This window comes from Colossoma macropomum, unplaced genomic scaffold (genome assembly GCF_904425465.1).
Source record: "Colossoma macropomum unplaced genomic scaffold, Colossoma_macropomum, whole genome shotgun sequence".
Lineage (NCBI taxonomy): Eukaryota > Metazoa > Chordata > Actinopteri > Characiformes > Serrasalmidae > Colossoma > Colossoma macropomum.
This window is the reverse complement of record NW_023494803.1, coordinates 19,575,602-19,586,760: the sequence shown is the minus strand read 5'-3', so window position 1 is coordinate 19,586,760 and position 11,159 is coordinate 19,575,602. Positions and strand designations below refer to the sequence as shown.

Genomic DNA, 11,159 nt, shown 5'->3' with positions numbered 1-11,159 from the left:
TTGATGCAACCACAATTAATCCAGTACAGTTCTATGCTGTTTAATCGTTCTATGCTGTTTAATCTTTAAATATTTTCATGAAAATAAATAGTATTTGATGAAAAGAGGTTGTCAAACATAGCAGATTTATTTTGATCAAAAAGTAAAAGACCAAATATAAGTATAATAAAGCTGCAATCTGATTTATTTACATGACATATATAGTATGTTTTGATGAATCTGTGAATAAAGACATTAAATTTATATGGGAGGATCTGAACTCTTAATGTTTACTTTTACAGGCACTAAAAGGTAGATTAAAATAATATGAATTTTGTGGGGGTTCTGTGACTTAAACGCTCACCTCAGTAATCGAAAAATGTGTGTGCTGAAAATTGACTTTTATGGTATAAAAGAGTCTTCATATCCGCCCAATTACCATGAAAATGTGCAGATGACTTTGCAATGGGAATACGAGAACATGACTAAAAGCACTTTCAACTGGAACCTTTTTAACTACATTAAATATCCATGTTACATTTCATACTGTATTAGTTTGTGCCTGACTCTCCCTACAGTGTCTAACTCGTGTAACTACATATGTAATAACAATAATAATAATAATAGTAATAAAGTTACTAGAGCTGGCATGATACTAATTTTGCTTTTCCAATTCTGATAACCTCGAGACTTACCAAACTGATACTTGTTCTTTTTCAGCCTAGACATGCTTGGAGTTCAAATTTGATTCTTTAGTTTAGAACTGGAGCTACAAGGCTAACATTGCTAATAAACACCAGAACTTAATAGCCACCCAAACAGCCCAAAACATTTTGGTAAATCACATAAAAACTTCTCTCAAACAGCTCAAATCGCATTAATTAAAAGATGCACATTCTTGTCGATGTGGTTTAAGCCATAGTATGACGTTCTGTGAACTATAAAAATGAACAAAACTTCATCGCTACAAGCAGTCACTTCAGACAACACCAGGACTGGTATTCACTGGTGTATAAAGTGACCGCCTGCACTTCTTTTCATTTTTATAGTTTAAAGTCATCCTGTGTCCTAAACTACATCAAGGCTGCACGACGTTAATGAAGACCTGGAGATGGTTTGAGTGGACTGAGAGACATTGAGAGACAGAAACAGGTTGGGCTATTTGGGTGACTACTGAGTTCTAGTGTTTGTTAGCAATGTTAGCCTTGTAGCTGCAGTTCTAAAGTAAAGAAGCAAAATGTCTTGGCTGATCGACTACATCTGGTTTAAGAGGAAAATGTGTAAATTAGACTGTTTCCTTTAATTGAAGCTCTTCACTTAAGACGAGGATCTAAAAGTAGAAAACACTAAAACCAGAAGTAAAAAGTACTCTACTACCCCACAGGTAGAAATACACAAAATTCTGCTGGATCAGCCCGACACTGATACCCACCGATACTGATACACCTCTAAAAACTACCTATTCACAAAAATAATCATACATCCCATATAACCAAAAATAAATGATTTTACTCCTTCAGGTAAAGAAAATGAAACATGTACAGTGAAATCTGAGACCACATTGAAAATCTGATCACACTCAAACTTAGAAATAAACAACAAAGTTTTATAACCTTGAAAAATGTAAAAGTTATGACAATAAAAAGGAAGAGGGAACATTTCAAATTCTGCGAAATGTCTGTCACTATTCAGATTGAAACAACTTTGTGAAACTGCCAGTGTTTAGGCCTTTTTTTTAAAAAAAAGTCTTATTTCTTCCATTATACATGTTTAGATGACTCTCAGGTGGATCTGATCTACTGACCAGAGGCTTTTGCCCAAACCTATGGAGTCTGTGCCAGCTTGAGGCAACACCATCATTAATGTATCATCTGAAATTCACTCAGAGATTCTACCTTTCACCCAGATTGTTTTGCTAGTAAAATTATTTGTAATGGAAAACCGTGTATTAAATTAAAAAGCAATGCAAAACAGAAGCATTTCCACCACGCTTTCGGACCCCCACTTCACAAAGTCAGGACCACTGAGTTGGTCCTGGTGTATGCAACTTCTGCTTTTCTGTGTTTTTGTGGACATGTCTGTCCTAATAGTGCATGAAAACAAACATGCATACATACACACAAGCAAAATCCTTTCTCCTCCCCTTTCCCTCTGATTATATAAGCCCCCTCTCTGCAAGCTCAGATCAGATCAGTGCAGTGAGCGCGCGCCCACTAGTATGACGCTGGACTTCCCCAAAACGGCTTGTGTCCTCTCCTCTTTCTCATTCGCTCTTCTCCCCCCCCTTGAACACTCCTCCTCTCCCTCCTTCTCTTTCCCAACTCTACCTCTCCCGTCCACATCATCTCCCTCATTCCTGCCCTACCTCTCACGCACGTGCACGCGCTCACAAGCGCGCAGGGACTGCAGCAGCGGGAGATAAGCGATCCTTCTCACATCCGCGTGCGTGATGTGAGAGACCCTCCGTGTGAAGTGGACAGGGATACCCTTCTGGACCCTTCTGGAATTTGAGCGCTCCTCTAGAGCTCCTTTAAAGGGGAGGGAGGGGGGAAGGTTTCTTTTTCCTAACACTTCCAAACGCTGTGGATGTGCAACACCTTGACACACGCGCTCTCCCAGGGCTTGCGTGAGCGTGTGCGTCTGCGCGTGAGCCACTCCAGCCGAGCCAAGCCAAGGAGCACCTCCTTCATCATCTGCTGCAAAGCCGGTTGGAAAGCGCATGGCTGGGCTCGTCGCGCCTCCCCAGAGTGATCCGCTACAGCAAACGGCAATGTCCCAGCGCCACGCGAGGCTCACGCTGCTCCTCTCAGGGTGAGTCTGTCCTCTTTCGCCTTCTCTCTTTCGCTCCCACATCACGCGCTGGAGAGGGAAAAGCTGGGGAGAAAGCTGCTCTCCAGACAGCGCTTAACTGCTCGATTTGGGATCTTGTTGGCCAGCGGTTATTTACTGCGCCGAGGCTCAGCGAGTTGGTCTTTTGTTGAGAGAGAGAGAAAGAGAGAGAGAGAGAGAGAGAGAGAGAGAGAGAGGTGAATCATGCTTCAGTTGCTGCTCCACTGTAAGCCAATATTTCACGCCACTTCTTGACCTTTGGGTGATCAGAGAGGCTCGGCTATAGGCAAAGCAGAAGGTGTCCAGGCTTTCTGTTAGTTTGCAGTGTCTTTACTGCAGCTTTATAATGAAGAACATGATTCTTGCAGTGCAGACCCTGTCAGATTTGAGAATTGAGAACTGAAATCACACTGAAATTCCCTAACCAAGCATCTTTTTTTTCTCATCTGTGAGGGGTGGAAGGTACCACCAATCTCCAAGCGCATCTAATGAGAATTCACAGGTCATGTCATGCAAAATCATGCTTTGTCTCATTTTGGTCACGCATTGCCTTCGTCTTGTAGTCCAGCAGGCTGCGTTCTCGCACACACTGTGTGAGCAGCATCCTCAAAGACCTCAGGTATGGAAAACAAAAACAACCTCAAACATCTCTTTGGACCAACATTTAAGAAGAAACTGGAAAAAAGTTGCTGAATTTAGCAGCTTCTTGGAGTCAGTGGGGTCAGCTAAGGGGTCAGTGAGCGTCGGCAGCCATACTGGGGGATGTAGCGCTACAGATTTGTGAGTCTGAGAGAAATTTCCTCGTCAGTCTGCCTGTGTGACGATGCCCTCTCTGTATGAGAGAACGAGAGCGCCGTGCTATGAGACAGCCGACCACATTCTTTCCTCAGAAAATAACTCGCTCGCTCTCCCACTCGTCAGTGAGAGAAACACCATATTACTTTTCATCTCCCTCTCCACCTTGAGATTAAACTCACCTCTATTTCTCCTTCTCCATAAGCATTTCATCTCTCTCTCTCTCACTCTCTATGTGTCTCTTGTTCTCTGCATTCATACGTTGCCGGTTTCCTCTCTTTCTACTCCAGCCATCAAAGAGGCCACATCTAAACGTCGTTTTCTGTCTTTCCCCCCCTTGACACACCTTTGAGATGTCGGCCCCTGGCCTGATAACATGCAGAGTCAGGTTGCATTCTGTCTCTCCCTTTCTGTCTGTGTCGTATGCTCTCTGTCCGGCCTTTTTGCATCGTGATAGAAGACCGTTATATTTCTTCCTCCTATTTTTAATGGCTTTAAATGTAGTTTTGCATTACAGTGCATTACAGTAACTATGTATATATCTGCCATATGAATATAAGCCATATCCTGCATTTTCGTTCCATCTGAAATTTGCTTATGACACATGCATGGTACCTAAAATAGTCATAATTCCTTTGTGCATGACAATTAGAATTAACCAGACTGATTTTGTTACTTTTGCCTTTAAGACTGATGTATGTAAATAAGACATGCCCGGACTGGCCACCCTGTTTTGCGCGTCAGTTAAATAGCAGTGCAGGATGAAACCCTCCTTATAACTTCAGAATGAATGGGTGAGGCTAAGCTGTAAATGTGTTGGGTTTTATGACATCAGAAAAACAATGAATTCACAATGGGCAGCTTAGTTTCCACATATTGGCCCTTTAAAGAGGGAGCTAGGCAGACACAGCAGAGAATGCAAAACACTCTCATGCATTCTCTTCTCATTCTCTCGGTCTTGCAAGGAATTAACCACTGGTCTCTGTACATCCCACATCCAAAGCAGGATCCCACACCTCTCGTCTGATTCCGTACTTCAGCTTGTTAGCGGGATTAGCCCTGCCTTTTTCATTCCCATCCATCCGTGCAGGGCAGTTTTAATAGCAGCCATTTGATCCCACTGTGTTCCTCCTCACTTTGAAACTGTGCTTTTGCCAATAAGGCAGCTAATCCAATGTCACGAAGAGCACCTTCATGAGAAGCTAGCAGCTGGAGGCAGAAAACAAGGTCAGCTGATCTCTATACAGCAGGGGAGAACGTGAGTGGTGGGTGAAACCTCATTCATCCAGCTCTAAGTGCCTGCACAAGAACAACTGCCACACTAGGCAGTGAAGATATGAACCCGCTAGAGGAGGCTCCAGCAGGCAAGCCTCATCTGTACATGTCATATGATCCAAACACAATATTACAGGCTGGCCTAACTCTAACAACAAAGGCTTCTGAATGGGTCTTGGCTTGGACTTAGTTATATATATATAGCTTTACCAGTTTACCTTTACATTATGTGGAGGTTCTTTCAGCTATAAAAGGCTATTCATGTACACTCTTAGCAAAAATGGGTCTATGTAGTACCAAAAAAAGGTTCTATGACGTGTAACAATAGTGGAAGCTTTCTTGGGGGCTAGACTCTTAAAGGTGGCAGGAAGGGTTCCTTGTGCAGTGCCACAGAAGGACAACTTCCTGGCCCTTAAATAACCTTCTGTACATTCTTTAGAGAACCATTTTTATAATTGAGATGTGAGTGTGAAGAACCTTTTCCAGGTTTAAAGACCCTCCACATAATGTAAAGGTTCTGGCAAGAACCCTTAAATTGGTATAGAATCTGTACATTATGTGAAAGTTCTATAAATCTTCAAAAGGTTTTCACAGTCACAAATCTTTTTCAAATATGGTTCTTTACATAAACAAAAGTGGCTCTCCCTAGGTGGCACTTTTTTTGCAAAAAAAAAAACAAGCTTGCGATGCCACATAAGAACTATTTTGGTTTCAAAAGAATCTTTCAAGAGATGGTTCTTTGGAGAACCATTTTTGTAAATGAGGTGTGTGATGTATAGAATCTTTTTTTAAAGTTTAAGGAACCTTCACATAATGTAATGGTTCTAGAAAGAACCCTTAAATTGGCATAGAACCTTTATATTATGTGCGGCTTCTGTAAACCCAAGAAACCCACATAGCCCACAGCCCATAAATCTCTTTCAAATAGTGGCACCTTTTTTTGCAACCATTTTTAGTTCTTTTGAGAACCTTTCAAAAGACAGTCTTTAGGAAAAACATTTTTCTAGATAAGATGTGTGACTGTATAGAACCTTTTTTTCCAACCTTCACATAACGTAAAGGTTCTAGGAAGAACCCTTAAATTGGTATAGAACTGGAACCAAATGTGAGGCTTCTTTAAACCCAGGAAACCCACATAACCCATAACCCCCAAAATCTCTTTCAAACATGAATCTTTAGGGAACCAAAGATAGTTCTTCTATGGCATTGCTCAAAAAAATCCACCACCCTTTTTTAGAACCTTTTTAAAAGGTTCTATAAAGAGCCTCATACAATGGATTTTCCATCACTGAGTAGAACCATTTTAGACATACACAGAATTTAAGCATTCACAGGGTTCATGTTTCATATTTCTATACAGAGCCATTGCTTTATTAAAGAATCTTTGAAGAACCCTCTTTTTCAAGCTTGTTCAAACACAGCTCTCTAAAGAAACATCAATTAAAAAGTTCTTTAAGGAACCAATACTGGTTCTTCTGTGACAGTGCTTGAATAAGCCCTTTTGGCACCTTTATTTTTAGTGAAATCAACAAACATGAGGTACCACAGCAATTCTGTAAATGACTAGTGCATTAGTGGAGGATTGTGGCTGATATCTGCTGTTTTAAAACTTACTTTCTGTGCCAGAAAATCCACTTGTCCAAAACATTTACAACATCTTGATTAGGACATGTTTTTAAATCTTCAAAATTGACATATTCATATGAAATATTCAACATTTTTTTCTCAATTCTTGAACAAATCCATGTAGACGTAGGGTAAACAGCGAAGGTTATAGAGTTCGCACTGAGCCAACTTTTCAGCAACTTCACTTTGCACTTAACTGCAGTGTCCTTGCGTGGGATTTTTAGTCTGGGCAACCATGTGGAAGAAACCCAATGCTGCGCTAGCTTGAAAAATCATTACACTTTGGCTAGTGGAAGGTTTAGGGCTGTAGCACTGTCAACACTGAGTCCAGCTCAGAGGAGAAGAGGGAGAGATCAGCTATCACTGGCCACCTGCAGCCTGGGATTATTCAGAGAAAGATAAATCAGAGAGAGAGGATTAGATACATTATGACTAATGGAGTGAGACGGGACTGTGGAACTGAATCTGTCAGCACTGTCCTTGAAGCTTAGTCTTTACAAACAGGTATGCTGCGCTTTCTCCTCTTAAGATTTTGTAAGGAAAATTGGAAAATGCTTTTGATGATAGTAAGTAAAGCCTTAAAAGCGTGTTTCAGTATTCTGGATTTTAATAGGGTCATTTAGAACATGCTTTTGATGATATTGATCAGTAATACTGCAAAAGTATTCCTTTTTTAAGAGACCACACTGGCAACTCAAATATACTGACAGTATCTATTAGTAAACAGAGCTCTGCTACAGTTGCATGGATGTATATGGATCATTCCACCAATTTGGCTTAAAATCAGAGTTAAAACATTTTCGGACTGACTGGAGAGTGAAATCCTTTTGCTTTGACTGATCCTAGATCTTAATTACGTTCATTTTATTAAAACAAATGACTGAATGTTCAATTTTGTCACCACCAAAACAATCATGACACTACTGAAGCTTTACCTAATGTTTCAGTAGTGACAATTTTGTTTATTTTGAGCATAACTCAAGAACTCTAGCCAGCTCATGACGATCACTGCTTTGAACAGTTGTTCACACACAAAATCATAACATTTTTCACTCAACACAAAAAAATAGAAACACAAGAAAATGTGTGATTCAGTAGTGACAATTTTTAATGTAACACTTGATTTTCAGATTTTGGAGCACATTTAATCAACACAATGGGATATAAATGCTCATGTGGCCATGAGGGGCAGGAATACAGCCTCACTTTCTGCTCTAAAATGAAGGGGTGTGGCTAAAGTAAGACTCTGCCTACAGACTAAAATTCTTTGGGGCCAATGATAAAACTTGGCCCCAAAGCACTGAATCACACAAAATGTGCGACACACTATATAAGACCTATTCATAAAGTTATTATGGTGGCCAATCAAAATCCACATGTAAATGAGGTTATACATATTAAAGACCTTCCAAGTTAAGCTCCTGTCAGCTGCCAAAAGAAACAAACAAAGATACAAATAAAACTAAAATTTTTACAAATAAAGCTATGAATTTTAAGGGAAAAAGGGAATTAATTGTAAATCATTTGATAAAGCTTTAACGGTTAATCAAAAAGTTGATAAAGTTAAGGAAATTTATTAAAAATGTATATATAATGTCTTAAAATTAAACTTTTTGCTGTAGGAATTATATCTTTTCCAATTCATCATAATTAAAGTAATAATTTTTACTAACATAAAGTTTAACATTTAGTATTATTACAATCAAAAATTCAGTTGACATGCTTCCATTCTAATCACTATGGCAAGCTGTTTGAGCTTTTATTTTCTATTTTTTCTTGATCTCAGGAATTCAATTTACACACATGAAAATTAAATATAATTTCAACTAGTAAATATTTAATTATTAATATCAAATTTGATTTGCACATGTAAAAATTAAATATTAAATATCGACTAGACATTAATTTTAACTACTAAAATGTCCTGTAATTCACATGTGAACTGAATTTGTAAAATCCATTGTAAATTGAAAAATAATACTGAAAGTTAAAACTGCAATAAAATTGATTCCAACATGTAAATAGAGTCTCAACATGTCAAATTACTCTTTGGGATTACGAGCTAAACCTGCTTTCCACACTCAGGAGAGATTCACCAACATTGAATTAGCTGCAGGAAGAAGGGGCTGTTTTAAATACAGAGCTAGTTAAACCTGTCAGTCTGAAATCCTGCTTGAGCACATCTTTTTCTCCTCTGTACTCCTACAACAGAGGTTAGAAGGTCTGTCGTGCTGCTCCGTCCGTCCAGATTAAAACTTTTTTTTTGTTTTTTTGTTTAAGATATATTGGTTAATCAGCGTGTGTGATTTGTTGCATGTGTGATTTGTTGCATGTGTGATCAAAGATATTTGGAAACACTGTAAATATACCACAATCCACATCGGCTTCTTACTGGGAAAATGACCGTCAGAGTGGTTCAGGTGTTATTTTTTGCAGGACTGTGTTGTTTTATGAGTAGCTACCCCTTTATTTAAATAAGATAGTAAAGCAACCACACCTCACATCACACAAGCAATAATACACGCCAGTATTCCTCGTTTATGATAGAGCACATTCATTGCCACCACACGATTTATTCTTACTTTCAGAGTAAATCTGCCACTGCCCTTTACAAATCTGGACTACCCTAGTGACATAAAAATGTGGCACAGCATTTTCTGAATGAAGTTTTTATATTTCAAAATTTAATTTATGATAAATCTAAATCTTTCAACTTCACTGGAAAAGAAATTATCCTTAAATAACCTAAACCTACCATTATTGAAAAAGAAAATTGAAAAAAAAAGTTTAAATTTAGGGGCCAGGACTTGGGATAGACACCTCGTCACAGAAAGTATCCTATAAATGATGATTTTATATTTATTTAGCGTATTACTATCTCAGTTAAAGCCTTGGGTTTAAATAGATCACAACACAATCCTTATAGATAACTGAGGTCTGAATACTTAAACTATGGGGCTGCAGTTTTAACTAATTCAGTAGAATGCCTAATATACGTTATAATAAAAGGTTCTTTCAAGCGACATCATATGAGAACCACTTGGTTCACTATAGGACCTTTCGTACTACAGGTGAGAGTGTGAAGAACCATTTAAAGTTTAAAGAACATGCACAAAATACAAAGGTTCTATATCAATTAAATATTCCCCCTCCCCCCCCATAGGAAAGTATACACAAATGTATGTTTAAGATAAAAGATTTAGGATTTAAATCCACCAGTTTTAAAACATTTCTGTATAATTCAGTTGCTGAGATGTAAATAAAGTCATTCAGAGTTCAGTTCAGTTTTGAAGTGACATGGCTCATTGTAGAGAAACTTACTGAGTGGTGGTGAAAAGAACCATGGCTACAATGCAATACAACAGCCATTTTATCAACAATTAAAATGACCAGTGAACCACTCAAGAGCACACAGGTGTGAACAGTTCTGCAGTTTAAGAACACAATATAGAGTTTTTCCTAGGACCCAGTTTTTTTTCTTAATTTTTTCTACTGGTCCTAGGAAAAACTCCATATTGTGTTCTTAAACTGCAGAACTGTTCACACCTTTGTGCTCTTGAGTGTGTGTAGATTCAGTTCTTACATAAGAATAAATCCCAAAAAAGAAAACATCAGAATCTTCGTAAAAAACTGCATTAAGTGAGTTTTGAGAAGAGATTTCTTCTTAAGAACAGTTGGTGAATGAGGCTAATTGTATTTTAGAACAATGATAGTCTCTTTTTCAAAAAGAAAGAATGAAATGTGTCATTTCAGTATGTTATCACAAGAGCAGCTTAAGACCAAACCTCTGCACTCTGCAATAAAATATTTTGATAGTTTTAAATCAATATATATGGTTGGACGGTTCACCACCTGACATTTTTAGACATTTTTAGAAGGCAAAAAGAACCTAAAACAATGCAATGAAAATTGTTCTACATAAAAGAGGTATTGCTGAATAATTTGAAATCTCATGTTTGAATTTTTTTTTTTTGGGGGGGAAAATAACTGGACACAAAAAAAGGCATGTCATGTCAATGACCCATAACTGTATTTATCTTATGTCTTTTTTAAGGCTTCCTAGTTTAGCTTTTTCGAGTAATATAGTTACGTTGGGCCTTCCTGGTCTATACAGGTTTGTTGATTTTCTAATTGTTAATAAGAGCACATCCTTTAAGAAGTGGGCACATCTGCACATTTCCATGCATAATTACCATGCTTTTGCTAAATTTAACATATTGGGGGCAAAAACATAAAATGTGGCCATTGCAAAAGTTATGGCACATTGTAAATTTTAAGTGTAATTTTAACAGAATCCTAAATTTGGCAAGAAATAGTTCTGTGCAGCTTTTTTCAGGAAAAAAAAGAAAAATAGCATATTTAAGGTACCTCTATAGAGAATGATTTGACTTATTTTAACTTAGAAAGCCAACAAAACATGTAATCTGACTGAGGGTAAATACAGCTGTATATTTAGAGCCTATGCATGGTTTGTTATTGCATAGACAGCTTCATTTTTTATTAACTGGGCTTTTTTTTAAAAATGCCGATTACTTGAGTAGTTTAAAAACTAGTAGATTAGTACCGATTAGATGACAGTACTAATTTAGACTAGCCCATACCAGAAACACATTAAAACATTATTTGTCCATGCAATTACATTTCTGTAAAACCTT

General features: G+C 38.0%; 1 protein-coding gene across 1 annotated transcript in view; it reads left to right on the top strand.

The window, feature by feature from the left end:
• The first annotated feature begins 2,295 nt into the window (after nucleotides 1-2,295).
• The window catches only part of insyn2ab (inhibitory synaptic factor 2Ab), a 61,551-nt gene continuing 52,687 nt past the window's right edge, over nucleotides 2,296-11,159 (top strand). Inside the window, exon 1 of the mRNA XM_036594238.1 lies at nucleotides 2,296-2,790. The gene's annotated coding sequence lies outside the window, so the exon portion shown is untranslated. The remainder of the gene's footprint in view (nucleotides 2,791-11,159) is intronic.